The 17868-nt window shown below is 42.6% G+C and overlaps 1 protein-coding gene across 3 annotated transcripts in view; it reads left to right on the top strand.

The window, feature by feature from the left end:
* GADL1 (glutamate decarboxylase like 1) overlaps positions 1 to 17868 on the top strand; it is a 191729-nt gene that overhangs the window by 71270 nt on the left and 102591 nt on the right. The window lies entirely within an intron of this gene.

Here is a 17868-nt window from a genome sequence, read left to right as displayed (position 1 = left end):
ACTAGGAGTTTCCAACCTCTCCCCTACCCCAAATTATGCGTTCTGAGCGGTTTGAGATAATGGTGATTATAATGACAGCTGATGAGCTTTATTGCCTTGGTCCCAACCCAAGGGGCTTCCCTTGTAGCTCAGTTGGTAAACAATCTGCCTGCAATGCAGGAGACCAGGGTTCCATCTCTGGGTTGGGAAGATCCCCTGGAGAAGGAAATGGCAACCCACTCCAGTATTCTTGCCTGGAGAATCCCATGGACAGAGGAGTCTGGCAGGCTACAGTCCACGGGGTCGCAAAGAGTCAGACACAACCTAGCGACTAAACCAGCACCACCCAACCCAAGGCTTGAGCGGACCTCTAGCAGGTAATTGACAAATAGCGATTTTAATTTGGACTTACTTCCCCAGTTAATGGAAGGGGGTAATTCCAGTTAAAGAAAACAACAAATTACTTAGTGAGCATACTTCTGTTAAGGGAAAAATTGATTCCCTAATTTGTACCCTCAGAGCTGTAACATTCACAGTGCTGGTTTCCTGATTGACTGGCTTGTAGTGTTTGCATTTTTAATTTCCTGTATCCGTAAAGGAGACTGCCCGCGAAACAAAGCAGAGCTGTTACTGTCCAAGTTGTACTATCACTAGCACTCTGCATGATAGCGATAAAAAGAAAATCAGGGATTTCAAAAAATCTGTGATTATAAATAGGTTGACTTTAGATATAAATGCTGGATCTACATGGGTGTTTTGAATCAAAGACAATTTTGATTCTTTGATCTAAAATAAAAGGCATATTCTGAGAATCAGATGCATAGATGGAGAAAAATCTTGGTACTGGCTTTTTGATTTTTAGGTTTATTGGAAGAACATTTTAGTGTAAAAAATCTGACAGTTATATGAAGATATGAAACATGATAATCAGATGACTTTTTGACTATGAATTATTCCTATCTGTTTCAACTTATCATTGCCATCCAGTACCAACTCACAAGGATTTCCTGTTTAACCTAGCAGCTATAGATGGTTAAAGGGACATTTTTTTCTTAAAAAAAACTATGTAGATAATAAGGATTTTTTAAATGTCGATTTCTATGTTTATTTCAGAAGTAATTCACATTTATCATAGACCAGAATCAGAAAATTCAGATAGGGAGAAGGATGAAGAAAAAGATGCCCTTTACAAATATCTGAAGATGCATAGTTTGTTATGCACATTGGCATATTTAAATGTGGGTCTTCCCAGGTAGCACTAGCGGTAAAGAACCCTCCTGCCAAAGCCTGAGATGTAAGAGACACAGCTTGATCCCTGGGTCAGGAAGATCCCCTGGAGGAGGGCACGGCAACCCACTCCAGTATCCTTGCCTGGAGAATCCCATGGACAGAGGAGCCTGGTGGGCTACAGACCATAGGGTCTCAGAGAGTCAGACACAACTCTAAGAGATTTAGCATGCACACATATTTAAATATACACAAGTCTTTACCTAATATAAAGACATATTTTGATTTTAGCATGCCTGTTCTCGTTCACAAAACTGTGAATATTTCTCCATGTCAGTCTGCATTCTGTGCATTTTCCATAGATGCGCAGTGTTCTATCATTTTGATATTTGATAATTAACCTGACTACCTCCTTACCACTGACCAACTAGATTGTTTTGATTTGAAGCTAATATAGATATGACTGCTCCCTTTGAGGCTACATTTTTGTATATTCTCCATTTCCCCCTATGAGTAGATTCCTAGAAGTCAAAGAGTTGTGATCATCTTTCATGATGTTTTCTTATACTTTGTTTCCTAATTTTCCTTCTAAAAAATAGCTTGCTTTCTCCCTAGCAGAGTATGAGCAGGCATGTGCGTCTGTGTGTTAGCCTTTGACATCGCAAGAGGTTTTAGCTTTGTTGAATTGATAGGCAAGACATTTGTATACCCATACTTACAGACACACAACCATTTTCCTTCTCATGTTACGCAGTGATGTACTGTACCTCCTTCTCAGGGATCTTTAGCTGGAAATATTGACCTGCAGTGCTGGGTTTCCTAGGCTTCAGATGTGAGGCCTTGGAGGTAGGCTTCCAGTTCTTTTCCTTTCATCTCCAGTCTGCAAGAAGTGCAGGATGACCCTAGTTTTTCTTTAGAAAGAGAAATAGCAGAGAGAAGAGAGGTAGAAAATCCGTTCAGAACACACACTCATTGGCTTCCCAGGCGGTACAGTGGTAAAGAACAGCCTGCCCATGCAGGAGACACAGGAGACATGGGTTTGATCCCTGGGTCGGGAATACCCCCTGGAGAAGGGAATGGCAACCCACTCCAGTATTCTTGCTGGGGAAATTCCATGGACAGAGGACCCTGGCGGGCTACGGTCCATGGAGTTGCAAAAAGTTGGACATGACTGAGCGGCTGAGCACACACGCTCGTTGAAGGTATGCTGTGGGCCTAGCACTGCTACGAAGGGAGAAAGAAACCGAAAAGGAGACAAACACCACCTCTCCACGTGGTTCCCAAGGAAGGCAGGGATTTCTGACTTGATAACGACGCCTGAGAACTGTGCTCTCTCTCAGACTGGTTTCAGTTTCTATTCTGAATGATCTTTGATACTTCAAAGGACTGCTATTATATGCCATTAAAAAAAAATTGTGCAAGAAAAGAAAAAAGGGAGAGGAGGTGATTTATCAGAGAAACTAGGAAAAAATGTCTGCCTTTGTGTGGATCTCTTCTTCAGCTCTGATTTTGCTTCATGGAGTTCCTATGGCAGTGCCTTCAATAGTTTGAAAATACTGAGCAATCTGATCATCAAATAATTTTTTTTCCTTATGCCAGAGAACGCTAACACTTCCTCTACACATGTATGCTTATACGCTTCTTTGAAATGACAGCCCCCTAGCTAATGAAGCAGGAAAGGAGGAAGGTGGGTGCTTAAAACTGATTGGAAATAAAGAGGCTTTTGACTGGCAGGAGAGACTTTGGTCTCCTGGGCTTGAGGTTGCTGAAATCATTCTTCAGATCTGGGAGACTGTTGCCTGAGCTGAGAGAATTCTTCAACTTTTCAGCAAGGTTGAGAATTCTATAACACCAGCAGAGTTCTTCAAATTCATGGTCGGTAAATAAACCTTTCTCTTTTTAATTGCTGAGTTTTCTTTAATCATAATGAAGAAAGTTAATTTTTTTTCATGAGGCTTTTGGGAATTTATGCATACATGTGTATCTATGTATGCATCACATTTTAAAAACCTCACGTGGTATTAATAGTCGTGACAAACACCTCGATCATGTCTGCTTCCCTTCCCCACAAAGTCAAGACAGATAATAATTCATGTTAGAATTGCATGTGTTTAAAATCCATTGTATCTTTTTCCACCGAGCAAACCAATAAAATTGGGTTTTAGGATTTATTGGGTTTGTATTGCAGTTATCATTAATTTTAACAAGGGGATTTGTAGTATGTTTTAGAATTATGCCTCAAGGAACCTAGTTCCCTGGCAAACCATAGCCCTGAGGGATGTGTTAGTGCCTGACCAGGATTGTACTGATTCCATCCATAGTTGCCATTGTGTCATGAATGGGCACAAGTCCCAACAAAGAGCTTATCTCTTGGTCTTGGAGTCATCTGTATGGTGTGTGCATGCTAAGTCGCTTCAGTCGTGTCCAACTCTTTGTGACCCTATGGACTGTAGCCCACCAGGCTCCTCTGTCCATGGGATTCTCCAGGCGAGAATACTGGAGTGGGCTGCCATTTCCTTCTCCAGGGGATCTTCTCAACCCAGGGACTGAACCTGCATTTCTTACGTCTCTTGCATTGGCAGGCAGGTTCTTTACCACGACCGCTGCCTGGGTCTCTGAGTTACTGGGGAGCAGAAGGGGTTTTACTCATTGCTCTTGACACACTACTTGGCGCAAAACTTGACTTTTGATTCATGCTCAATAAAAAGGTTTCCCCAAGTGAACTTCCTTTGTGTCTTTCCCCAGTACCATCAAATGGTAATGTTTTAAATGTGCTACCTACACTAGACCCTTTATCATGACAACCTGATCTCTTCAGGTTTCAAAGACTGTCCCTTCTTGCTGGCACTTAGAATTTTTCTTTTCTGATGGGATGTAGAAATTATTTGTCTTGTGCATAGGGTTTGAGATATCCACTATCTCCTTACATCCTGTTTCATGATGATGCTTAGGAAAGCTCTCCCCTAAACTGTGCCAACATTTGGCCTTTTGTCTCTGTGCCTCAGAGACCAATAATAAATCAGTGACTCATGCTTTCCTCTTTGCAGAAACCATATTGTCTTTCCCCTAGAAGGTTATTTTTGTCTCAGTGTCTAATGATGCTGTACTTCATTGGATATTGGACAAGCGGAAGAGACACTTGCTTTCCTAAGGCTCCCAGGTCCTCCCTTGACCCCTTCTAATGAACAGAATGACATTCACAATCTGCCAGGGCGACGGTGGTGCCTGTTTGTAATGTTGGACCCAGCATCTTGGCCAACAGTTTTCCAATTTCATCCTTGAGTTCCTTCAAACCTTTGGGTGGCTGCCACCTCGTCCTACATTAATTTCATCAGTTTGACTTGAATGAGTTGGGATGCTGCCCATGGCTGGATTTAATATCATCTGCCTGTCTATTTCTGGAGAACCTGAAGAGCGTGGGAATCTTTCTGATATCCTTCCAGGTAAAGAGCTCATTCTTCATGACAGCCATCCCATGCCTAAGGGACCGCAACCTTTGCTTCTCTGCCATTCATCACAGATAACTTCAGATTTGCTAAGAAATGGCCTTGAGGGGAAAAATAGGAAATTCTACCGTTGTGTCCTTTGGTCATCTCTAATTTGACAAAAACTAGCAGTTGAAAAAGTATCTCAGAAAGAAGATTCTACTTATGGATTGAATTTTTTTTTTCTATCCTAACTTGTAACAAAACTGATTAGGGTCCCACGATACAGGAAGATTATATGTAAGTTAAAATCTAAGAAAAATGGGAAACATAACGATTAGGGCATAAAAGGAAACCTGGAAAAAAGTTAATGGAAAAATACATGCTTCACCTGCCTCAGTGGGCGTAGGCTACAATTTGATTTTAGAATATTTTAAAAGATTCTAAGTAGCTGTCTTTTTGCTTTTATTTTTGCTTTACTATTATCTCACTGCACCAAGGCTTTCTCTTCTATTTCTGCTCTCTGGTATGACACTTGAGGCCCTTTTGACTTCTTGGCATAAATTGTTCCATTTGTTTTCCTTTGCACAATTCTAGCTGTCATATTTGTTGTTTTCCAAGGAAGATATCTAAAAACATATCTGACACTCCTAATTAGGCTTTCTAGCTTTGTTGTTTCAAGGCCAAATAATTTCGGAGAGTCCATTTTTTGTGCATATGGGGTTTTTCTTCCATGGCAATTCAAAATCCTGATATAAGTACATGTGAATAAGAGAGTATTTTTATTTTGCAGATAACTCAGAGGTGGTAAATAAAGATTAATATAGACTTTTAGTCATTGTGCTTAAACTCTAATTTGTACAGAAATTGTTGTTGCTGCTGCTGCTGCTGCTAAGTCACTTTAGTCGTGTCCGACTCTGTGCGACCCCATAGACAGCAGCCGACCAGGCTCCACCATCCCTGGGATTTTCCAGGCAAGAGCACTGGAGTGGGTTGCCGTTTCCTTCTCCAATGCATGAAAGTGAAAAGTGAAAGTGAAGTCGCTCAGTCGTGTCTGATTCTAGCAACCCCATGGACTGCAGCCTACTGGCATATAATAAAAATTAATTGTAGACAGAATCAAAAAGAGGAACTCTGTAAAATAATCACCATATTTTCTATATTGAAAGAGAATATGATTCCTGCACGCAAGCACACATGTGTTTACTCAACAAACATACTTACCTGTAGGTCAATATGATGGTGGTGGAAAACCATAATTTAGGGAGTTTTGTTAATTGCAAAAGGAACCAGGATCTTCTCTGATAGTTCATTCTGAGGGCTATTTGGGAGTTTAGAAGATACTGATCTTTTTTCAACTAATTATTATGAAATATAAGGAAAATATAAAACATGCATGATACATATATAAACAGCTTAAATTTATTTTTATGAAGAAGAATAATCAGATGATTCCATACAGATTAAAACAAAGATCTGAAACCCAGGAATTCCCTTGTTCCTGATACCAACTTTTTAACTATTTTCTTTAGTTTTGTTTTGTAATTACATATTCTCAAATTATATATATATATATATATTTATTTACTTTTGCCTTTTTGAGATTTATATAAATGCAGTCACGCAGTATGCATTTTTTGATTGGGTCTTGTTGTTATTACTGAATCTTACCTTATGTCTGTAGGAATCACTCCATGTCACATAATTGGAGGCTTATTCATTTGCACTGTTTATACTATTCCTTATGAACATATCACCATTTGTTTATCCATTTTGCTATTGATGAACATTTGAGTTAGTCTAATTTGGAGCCTGTACAAAATTTAGCTATGAACATTTTTTGTGCATGTCTTCTATATCCCTGAGATGCTGTCTGGTATAATTTTCTCTTTTCTTGAAGATTATATTCAGGAACTTCTTAATGAATCAAAAGGTAGTTTTGTTTTTTCTGGCAATAGAATTCTGTCAGCTTCCTTTAGAACTCTAATGTGGGTGTTTTTTATTTCTTTTCCTCCTTTGGGTCTTTTGGTGTTGTGTATTAGAAAGTTAACTACTTAATTCTTTTAATGGCAAAATGACTCCTTTCTCTAGTTTTCTTTAAAATTTTCAAACTTTCTTAATTTTCTGCCATTTATCTATAATGTTATTAATATGAATTTTATTTGGTTTTTGTCACTGGGACTTCAATGGGCCTCTTGAATGAATGTGTAGAGTAACATGTTTTGTAGTTTTTGAAGACTCTCCATTTAATTACTGACCCTACCTCCTCTTCTTTCTTTGCTGGTTCTCCAATTAAATGCACATTATACTCCCTTACTGTTTCTTCTCTTACTCTATCTTCTTAATTTAAGAACTTTATCTTGCCTTGCTTTCTTCATTGTGGAGAATTTTAGGGCCTATTTGAAATTCAGTAATTCTCTCTTCAACTCTGTCTAATCTACTGTTAACACTGTCCCTTGAGTTCTTACTTTATTACTGTCTTTCCAGTTTCACAGTATCTAATTGAATCTTTTTCACATGTAGACCGTCTCTGGGTCCTTGTTGACGCTGCGATCAGCTTTTATCTTCATGAACATTCTGACCATAGCCTCACAGTCTGCCTCTGCTGACGCCAGTACCTGGATCCCCGCAGGCGCTGTGCCTGTTGTTCCCTCAATCTGTGAGGCCTGGCTCTTCAAGAGAGGCCCCTTAGTATATTCTTGATGGCTTACTGAACATTTTATTTAAAAATTTACCTTCAGGAACAATTTGAAACTAGAAGTGAAGCTCTCTTCCTTTATAGAGGATTTTATTCTCATTTTGTGGGCATCTAGGGAGATTAGTAGTCCAGGACCAAGGTTTAAAGGTTCTTGAATCTTCAGAGTATAGCATCTAGGGAGATTAGCAGTCCAGGACCAAGGCTTAAAGGTTCTTGAATCTTCAGAGTATAGCATCTAGGGAGATTAGTAGTCCAGGACCAAGGCTTAAAGGTTCTTGAATCTTCAGAGTATAGCATCTAGGGAGATTAGCAGTCCAGGACCAAGGCTTAAAGGTTCTTGAATCTTCAGAGTATAACTTTGACCTCTCTTTCCAGTGGAGAACTTTGGGTCTTAAACAAGAGAAACAATTGCTTTGGTCCCCTTGTTATACGGACGCCTTTGATTCTCTGTCCTGAAGCCCATTAACTGGATGCTGGGAGGAAGTGATGGTGATACCCTGGGTCCCCACACGTGGTGGCCATACTCTCCCTTCCCTCACCCCTCCCCCTCCCTTCCCTGTCTACCTTCTCCCCACCCTGCCCCTTCTCCCCTTCCCTCCGGCTCCCCCCACCCTCCCTTCTCCCCTTCTCTCCTTCCCTCTCCCCTCCCCCTCCCTTCCCCCCCTCTCCCCTTCTCTCCTTCCCTGTCCCCTCCCTTCCCCCCCTCTCCCCTTTCCCTTCCCTCTCCCCTCCCCTCCCTTCCCTCTCTACCTTCTCCCTGCCACCTCTTCCCCCCTCCCTTTCTCTCCCCTCCTCTTCCCTCCCTCTTCCCCCTTTCCTTCTCCCCTCCCCTTTCCCTCTCCCCTTCCCTCCCCTCCCCACTTCCCTTCTCCCTCCCTCTACCCACCCCTCTCTCTTCCCTCCTTCCCTTCCCTTCCCGCTTCCCCTTCTCCCTTCCCTCCTCTCTCCCCTTTTCCTTCCTCCCCCTTCCCCCTCTCCTCTTTCCTCTCCCCTCCGCCTTCCTCTCCCCTCCTTCCCTCCTCTCTCCCTCCACCTTCCCTTCTCTCCTCCCCCTTCCCCCTTCTCTTCCCTCTCCCCTCCCCCTCCCCTCTCCTCCCCCCTTCCTCTCTCCCTCCACCTTCCCTTCTCTCCTCCCCCTTCCCCCTTCTCTTCCCTCTCCCCTCCCCCTCCCCTCTCCTCCCCCCTTCCTCTCTCCCTCTTCCTCTCTCCCCCTTCCCTCCTCTCTCCCTCCACCCTCCCTTCTCCCCACCCCCTTCCCCCCTCCCCTTTCCTCTCCCCTCCCCCTTCCCCCTCCTCTTTCCTCTCCCCTCCCCCTTCCTCTCCCCTCCTTCCCTCCTCTCTCCCTCCACCCTCCCTTCTCCCCACCCCCTTACCCCCTCCCCTTTCCTCTTCCTCTCTCCATCCCCTCCCCTTCCCTCTCCCCTCCCCCTCCCTCTCCCTTCCCCCTCCCTCTCCTTACCCCCCTTCTCTTTCTCTTCTCCTCCCTCTTCTCCCTTCCCTTCCCTCTCCCATTCCCTCCTCTCCCCTCTCCCCATTCTGCTCCTGGCTCAGCTGCCCTCCTGGACCTGAGCATGTCCCTGCGGCGGCGTCGCAGGCACCTCTGGCTCCCCTCTGAGCTCCGCTTCTGCCTCTCCTGTACATCCTAAATAAATAAAAGTTTATTTCTGCTTGTGTAGATCTGCAGTACTTTTATTAGATGCAGTTTTTATATTTTTCCAACCTTTTTGTTATTTTCAGTAGGAACATTTCAAGTTCATCTAGTCTTTTATTACTAGAATTGATACATGTCAGGCTTTGGCTTTTAATAGTCAGCTGCACTCCAGTGCTGCCAGTGGGGATGAATGTTCCTTGCTTTACTTGCCTTCTCACAGCCTGCAAGTGCGCGCAGCCTCTTTATGTGTTGCCAAGTGAGACATGCTCTGTGCCCTCAGTGAGCTCAAGGAATAGTAGGAGAGACAGATTTTAAGCAAGTAATTAAAATATATAAAATACTTTTATTTATGTAACGGAGTAAAAAGCAGTTGTTTTATAAATGTAGATCAAGTGAAAGTATAACCCTCCTGAAGAAGCTGGTTTAGAAAATTTAATTGCAACAGAGGTAACTTTTAAAATGGCATTTTCTTTCCATTTTTAAAGCAATGATCAAAATAGCATTGTGTCAGGTATAATATTTGTAACCCACCAACTTAGATCATTTAAATTTTTATTGATAGATGAATATTTCTATATTATTTTATCTATATTGATATAGTCATATGTTTTACTTCTATAAAAATATAGAATCTATAGAGTCTGTATTTTGCATCTCCTTTCTTTACCCATTCCTACCACCATCATGACTGAAAAAACAGAGGCACTTGGGCTTATAAAATCTTGATTTAAATTTACTCATTTGTTAAATGATGACCACCATTATCTTACCAGATTTTGTATTAGTTCTGAGAGTTTCCTTGCATTTTCTGAATATATAATATCAGTATATAACTATGACTTGCTTTCTTTCTAATATTCTAATTTATTTTGTTAGCGTGATATAAGTTGCAATTATGATAGAATCCTCGAAAATATGTTCAGTAGTAATAGTAAATAGAAGGCATTTTTGTCTTCTTTGTGATTTTATTAAAATTGCCTTAAAATATATATTCTTTATAAATCTTCTTAAGAAATGACTTAGGGATGGGCAAGTCACTGACTTTTACTATATCCCTTTTTAATATCTGATAAAGTAGTTCTAGGTCTTCCCTGGTGGCCCTAAAGAATCTCCTGCATTGCAGGTGGTAAAGAATCCACCTGCAATGCAGGAGACCTGGGTTCGATCCCTGGGTTGGGAAGATCCCCTGGAGAAGGAAATGCTACCCACTCCAGTATTCTTGCCTGGAGAATCCCATGGACAGAGGAGCCTGGTGGGCTATAGCCAATAGGGTTGCAAAGAGTCTGACATGACTGAGTGACTAATAGCAAAGGGTAGTTCTGTCCTTTTAATTGTGAACAAAGTTAGGTGTATGTTCATTGATTTTCTACATTACTAATTAACCTCACTTTGTTGCAGTAAATTGCTTTAATATGTTGATGGGTTTGTATACTTAGATTTTGGCCCATGGACATACAATTGGGTTTCCCTAATGGCTCAGACGGACTTCCCTCACAGCTCAGTCGGTAAAGAATCTGCCTGCAATGCAGGAGACCTGGGTTCGATTCCTGGTTTGGGAAGATCCCCTGGAGAAGGAAGTGGCAATCCACGCCAGTACTCTTGCCTGGAAAATCCCATGGACAGAGGAGCCTGGTGGGCTACAGTCCATGGGGTCACAAGAGTTGGACACGACTTAGCGACTAAACCAATGGCTCAGACAGTAAAGAATCTGCCTGCAATGCAGGACACCTGGGTTTGATCCCTGGAGAAGGGAATGGCTATCCACTCCAGTATTCTTGCCTGGAGAATTCCATGGACAGAGGCTACAGTCCATGGGATCAGAAAGAGTCTGACATGACTGAGTGACTAATACTTTCACTTTCACTCCATACATATGATTAGTCTCCTCTGTGTGTGTGTGTGAGTGTGTGTGTGTGTGTGTGCACCTGTTGTCTTGGTTGGATTGTATTTTGACTGTCACCTTTCAACTGTTGTATTTGTTTTAGAATAATTACAAGAGCATAGAGATCGTCAGTTTTAAGAAATGGTCAGAAAAGTCAGTCATAAAACTCTTGTTCAGAAATTTAGGGAGAGATAATTCTTTGTTTATATTGTCACATTTATTCAGCTATTAAGAACTTTCTGCTCTGCTTGATCAATTTTAAGAATATTCTCAAATATTTAATAAATTTTATTGAGATTGTATAGAATCTATATCACCTCATCATTTTCATCTAATTTCCACCTTATATCCTTGCCTGAAGTCTTAATTTTTAAAATGTTTTCTGATCTAATTTGCATAACTTATCTTTTCTCCATAAGAATCACTTCTTGCATTGATTTTTTTCAGTTCACATCTTTATTAAGTTTATTTAATTGTTATTCATTTACTCCTGCTTCTTCATGTTTTTGTTTTGTAAAAAATGTTATTTTACAGTCGAGGACAGTTTTGGCTCAGCTCCTCATTTTGTTTTGGAGTATTCTCATTTAAGTTATTTTGCAATTAATCTTTAATAATAGTGTTGATTTACTCTTCGAGCCAAGGGTGATTTATAAAAGTAATTTTAACTTCCCAAGTGCTTTAGACATGTTATGAAATTCTGGTTTGTTTTATTGTAGTTGGATAATCAAAATGAAAGCAGAGATCAAGAGTGATGAATTTTTACCTTTTAAACTCAAAACTTGGAAGGGTATCTTATCCAGAATCCACTTTTAGTTTGCATTTTCTTTCCCAAGGAGACAAACAGTCCTCAGGTTTGGGGAGGGATGAAGGAAGAGTGTGTGAAGGGGAACCAAGCATTAAATATAGATAGGCAGAGCCAGGGGCGTTCCAGAAAAACAGAGCTTCCCCATACGTAGATTCTGTGGGTTCTTTCCTCTCTTGATTCAGGTTCTGGGTGAGGCTCAGAGAGCTGTGACGGCTCGCTCCTCCCCTACCTTTCATGTCAATCTGGAAAATAGAAATTAAGCAGAGATGAGAAGGGAGTGTATTGAGGCATGAGGGTGCCTGAGATAGCCCTGAGTTCTCCTGTAGACTTTAGAGAGGCTGGTCAGGAGATCAATCGAAAGAGACTGAGAAAGGACCAGGGACACCAGGGAGCCTGGAAATAGGGCAAGAAGCCGGGAGCCCGACTCCTGTAAGCTGACAGCCAGAGGCCATGTGAGGTCTTCAGACGTAAACCGAAAAGGCCATCTGGGAGGAGCTAGAGATGGGGCAAGGCCTCAGTACAAAGACAGCGGCGACCACACTGCGGAAACAGATGTCCCTTTCCTGCCTTCAGTCATCAGACTTAGCAACTGAAAACATAAGATGCTCAGTGAAATGTGAATTTCAGACAAATGACATACAATATTTTATTTATTTGTTTGGCTGCGCTGGGTCTTGTTTGCGGCGCATGGATCTTCACTGTGGCGCACGGAGTCTCCAGTCGTGGCACGCGCGCTTAGTTGCTTCCCGGCTGGGGTCTTAGTTCCCCGATCAGGGATTAGCCCTATGTCCCCTGCATTGCAAGGCACATTCTTAACCACTGGGCTACCAGGGAAGTCCCATATAATATTTTAGTAAAACTATCTCCTAAATATTGCATGGATAATACCTTTCCTAAAATTTTTGAGTTTTATGAGTTTATATGAAACGTATATAATTCAAATTCGATAGATGGTTTTGTATTTTATCTGGCAACCCTCCTCAGTGGCATCTGTGAATGCCCCAGCGATATCAAACAAAGAGGAAAAGAAAGAAAACTCAGAGGAAGAATCTCAGTCACCCATATTTTATGTCTGTGTGGTCCAAGAGATCACTCAATTTGAGTTTTGAGTTTTTCTGGAAATGACCCGATTAAATATTTTGCGTTAGAAAGAAACATAGCTCCAGATCAGAAATGAAAGAAAAAGGGTTTCATTTTTGCCTATCCAAAGTGATATCATTTTGAAATTCATAACAATTTTGTTTTTTGGTTCATGTGACAGGTAAAAGCTGACACTTCACAGTATGATGTTTACATCTTTACCCAAGAGACCAGCACAAGTTAAATTAGGATTTCCCAGTATTTGTTCCAAATAGCTTGTCTTCTCCTCCTCTGGTCTAGTCAGCTGGGACCAGGGGGATGGCCTGGGGGAAGGTGATACCGTCCCTGTGGGAGAGAGGGAGAGTAAGGGGTCGCTGGCAACTGGGCAGAGAGCCTGGATTGTGAGCTATAAACATCTTCCATCTCTTGCTGTGACAACTTACTAATGGATTGCTGAGTTTTAAACCTGGTCCAGAAACAGAAATGGAACAGGGAAGATGGATTGCATCTTGCCCGTTTCTAGCTCACAGCAGTTGTCAGAAAGAAGTTCACGGCTTCTTTTTTATAAAGCGAGTCTCTCCCACAGTAAGTTTCATTATGCCCTTGTCACGGAGCAGCGCATGTCACTATTATATGTCCTTTGGATCTTATCTCGGTGTATTATTCCTCTGTTTTATTACCAGTTTTAGACAGCACCGTAGTGTGGATTAAACCCTTGACACCCAGTCACCAGTCACAGAAATACCAATGCATTCATTTAGAGGATTGTCAGCATCTTTGTGCCATTTCAATATCCAACTTGCCAGAGATGCAGTGAAATGCAATGAAATACATAGCTTTTTTTCAGAGCTACTGAGAATCAGGAATTTATATATAATAGGAAAAAGATTGTTTTCTACCAGCAAGGTAGCAGCAGCAAGCATTAGAAGGTTAGTCACTTAAACAGATTGTATTTTCCTATTGTGAGAGCTATAGGCTGCCCTTCACTTAAAGGCTTCAGTTGAAAGCCAGGAGGAAAATCTTCAGGGGAGTGAAGTTCTTTATGTGTCTCCTTAATTTAAAAAGGTTGTGATTGGGGATGGGTTCACTGGTGATGAGTGCTGAGGTAAACTTTATGAAGCCGGCAGTCTTCACTGTACCGTAGAGTCTGATATTGGCTATGGAGTTTCCCAGTGAAGTGGTGGGAACCGGTGGGGATTAACGGTCCCCACCTGGGGATGTCCCCCGAAGCCACCCCCTTGCTTTAGGCATTCTTGAGGCAGGGCGTCACTTCCATTCAGGGCATTTCTCATAATTATTTAGGACCAAAAAAATGTCATTCCTCGGTGCCAGGCTGCAGAAATCGTAGAAAAGGAATACTGGAGACCTCCCACGTGACCCAGTGGTTAAGACTCCATGCTTCCAACGTAGGGGACATGGATTCGATCCCTGGTTGGGGAACTAAGATCCCACATGCTCTGCAGTGTACCCCGCCCCCCAAATAGAAAAAAGTAAAGACATGCTATCCTTTATCATTGTACCAGTTCATGGATTTTGAGAGACTGGAAGAAGAAAAATATAGCTATGGTTCATTTGAAGTTCCTGTGGTTCTGGGCACAGGACTGGTCAGCCCACAGGACCTTCCTAAAGGGTTCTGAACAGAGGGGGCTTGAGGGCTCGAGGATACAGGCTAGGAATCAGGGTGACATCTTCACTGCAGTTATTCTCAGATTTATGTTCTGAAGAGCCCAGAACAGTCCAGTGTGGCCTGGTCATTCACGTGCCACATAAGGCTACTCTCAGGCTATCGGCCCAGAGCTAAGTAGCTGTGACAGCAAGCACATGGCTTACGTATGCTCAGTTGCTTCAGTCGTGGCCGACTCTGCGACCCCATGGACTGTAGCCTGCCAGGCCCCTCTGTCCATGGAGGCTCCAGGCGAGAATACTAGAGTGGGTTGCCATTTCCTCCTCCAGGGGATCTTCCTGACCCAGGAACTGAACCCACATCTCTTGCATCCCGCGTATTGGCATGTGGGTTCTTAACCACTAGTGCCACCTGGGAAGCCTCTCAAATATTGTATGAAGCTGAAAACATTTCCTTCTGGCCATTTGCAGAAATTGTTTGCCCATCCCTGATTTAGAACCTCCAGAGGAGAGGGGGTTGTCTTCCCCATGACCTGGGATCACAGTTTGACTAGGAAACTGTGGCATTAAATACAGTTTATCAGGGGGTACATCCATGTAGGGGCCTTGATGCCTGGCAAGACTTGTGTTCAAATTCTCCCTCTGTCCTTCACTATATGACTTTGACAAGTCACTTAACTTCTCTGATCTTTCACTGTTTTATCTGTTAAATGGAGACATTTCCCATTTTGAAGAAATACCGTGGCCTTGAAGGAGAGAAGGAGCAGAAGTGAACGGCACACTGCCAGCCCTGTGGTGGGCACCCCATGCCACTGAGGGCACAGGTTCTTCTATGTGGGCAACAGTCCATGTACATAGTGGGAACATTCTTTGCCTTCTTAGCACATCTCTGTATTTTACCATGAGTCTGGGAAAATATACTTTTGTTCCCCAAATTCTAGGATCTATTCAGAGATTTTTACTGAGTGCTTCCTGGCTCCTTTTAAACAGTTACTTAGGCTAGTTTTCTGTAGGATTGCCCATGGTTATGGTAATATCAACCAACCCTCTCATGGGGTTTGTACGAAGACGAGCAGGGGGCAGTGTTTCAGAAATGGCCCTCCTGGGTCGCATTCCCTGTACAAAATCGATCTCTCACCTGTGCTCGAGGCCTTAGAGGCCAGGCCTCTCAACGACGCTCAAGCCTCAGAAGTGTAGGCTGGCAGCCTTGCCGCTGGACCTGCCCCTGTGAAGAGCATCGTGATAAGCCGGAGACATAGTCTGATTTTGTTCCCTGTTGCATTCTAATGTGGAATGGCTCTCCTGGCCTCCGTCCAAAGCAGCACGCTTTCAGTCTCTGTTTTGTCCAGTTCAAAAGACCTCATTTCCATCTATGTCTGTCCACCCATCTTGGAGAGAATTTAACCATCTAGACTAAAGGAATGTGTTCTGAATTAATAAATGTTTTCTTCCAGACATTCGCTTCAACACTGTGCCATGAATCCCCGTCCCCACGGCGGGGGGGGGCGGCGGTGGGGGGATGCAGCACGGTGTCCTCATCTTCCAATTACAGATCCATGAAGAGTGAGGTGACGGGGCAGCGTGATGCGGTTGACAGTTCACAGTAAAGGCTCGGCACTTAGTTGCCTGGATGCCTTGGCTGTGTCCGTGGGACCAGGTGTGCCAAGAACTTGGCAAATAGCCTGTCCCCTTTCATCCTCCTTTTGGCACAGACGTCACTTCACGTTTCATCGTGTTTCCGCATCGGCCTCTCCCCCTTGCTCTCCCACCCCACTGCCTCACCTCCCTCCTCTCTCCTACCTGCCCTGCTCTCTTGCCTCCCCTTCCTCCTTTGCTCTTCTAATTCACCATATTGTACTTTTGTGAGCTTCCTTAAATCCCTTTTGCAACAAGAAAGGTTGGCTATAGCAGATAGAATCTAGAAAGTCAGAGATGGAGCTAATGCAAGCTCTCATTTCCTCCCATTGGCTTGAATGAATGAGGTTTACTCATATCCACGTGGATACAATTAAGCTTCCAAAAACAAATGAGTCTTTGTCCCAATCACAAACATCTAGCAAATCAAAAAATGTAATAGATTAGTTTAGTCAGTTCAGTCACTCAGTCGTGTCTGACTCTTTGTGACCCCATGGGCTGCAGCACGCCAGGCTTCCCTGTCCATCACCAACTCCCAGAGCTTACTCAAACTCATGTGCATCGAGTCGGTAATGCCATCCAACCATCTCAGCCTCTGTCGTCCCCTTCTTCTCCCATCTTTAAGCTTTCCCAACATCAAGGTCTTTTCCAATGAGTCAGTTCTTTGCATCAGGTGGTCAAAGTTTTCAAGCTTCAGCTTCAGTGTCAGTCCTTCCAATGAATATTCAGGACTGATTTCCTTTAGGATGGACTGATTGGATCTCCTTGCTGTCCAAGGGACTTTCCAGAGTCTTCTCCAACAATGCAGTTCAAAAGCATCGATTCTTCGGTGCTCAGCTTTCTTTATGGTCCAACTCTTATATCCATACATGACCACTGGAAAAACCATAGCTTTGACTAGACAGATCTTTGTCAGCTAAGTAATGTTTCTGCTTTTTAATATGCTATCTAGATTGGTCATAACTTTTCTTCCAAGAAGCATCTTTTAATTTCATAGCTGCAATCACCATCTGCAGTGATTTTGGAGCCCCCAAAATGAAGTCAGCTACTGTTGCCACTGTTTCCCCATCTATTTCCCATGAAGTGATGCTGAATGCCATGATCTTCGTTTTCTGAATGTTGAGCTTTAAGCCAATGTTTTCACTCTCCTCTTTCACTTTCATCAAGAGGCTCTTTAGTTCTTCTTCGCTTTCTGCCGTAAGGGTGGTGTCATCTGCATATCTGACGTGATTGATATTTCTCCTGGCAATCTTGATTCCAGCTTGTGCTTCCTCCAGCCCAGCGTTTCTCATGATGTACTCTGCATAGAAGTTAAATAATCAGGGTGACAATATATAGCCTTGATGTATTCCTTTCCCTGATTTGGAGCCAGTCTGCTGTTCCATGTCCAGTTCTAACTGTTGCTTCCTGACCTGCATACAGATTTCTCAGGAGACAGGTGAGGTGGTCTGGTATTCCCATCTCTTTAAGAATTTTCCACAGTTGTTGTGACCCACACAGTCAAAGGCTTTGGCATAGTCAATAAAGCAGAATTAGATGTTTTTCTGGAACTCTCTTGCTTTTTCTATGATCCAGTGGATGTTGCCAATTTGATCTCTGGTAATAGATTAAGGTTACTTATTTATTTATTTATTTATTTATTTATTTATTTATTTTGCACATCACATCCACGCCAAATCCTTGGTCATATTTTTCATGGCTCAGAGCATTTTCCCCACCAGCGAAGACTCCAGCATTATTCATATTGACCCTGTAATGTTCTTTATTTAGGTGCATGGATGAAAATCACTCTTTACTTGTCCTCACACACAAATAAATCTTTGATGATTGGCCTTCACAGCACAAAAAGAAGGCAGATAATCA

The sequence above is a fragment of the Capra hircus genome, chromosome 22, assembly GCF_001704415.2.
Source record: "Capra hircus breed San Clemente chromosome 22, ASM170441v1, whole genome shotgun sequence".
NCBI classification, from domain to species: Eukaryota; Metazoa; Chordata; class Mammalia; order Artiodactyla; family Bovidae; genus Capra; species Capra hircus.
The sequence above is the reverse complement of the archived record's forward strand: the minus strand, read 5'-3'. Positions and strand labels throughout refer to the sequence as shown.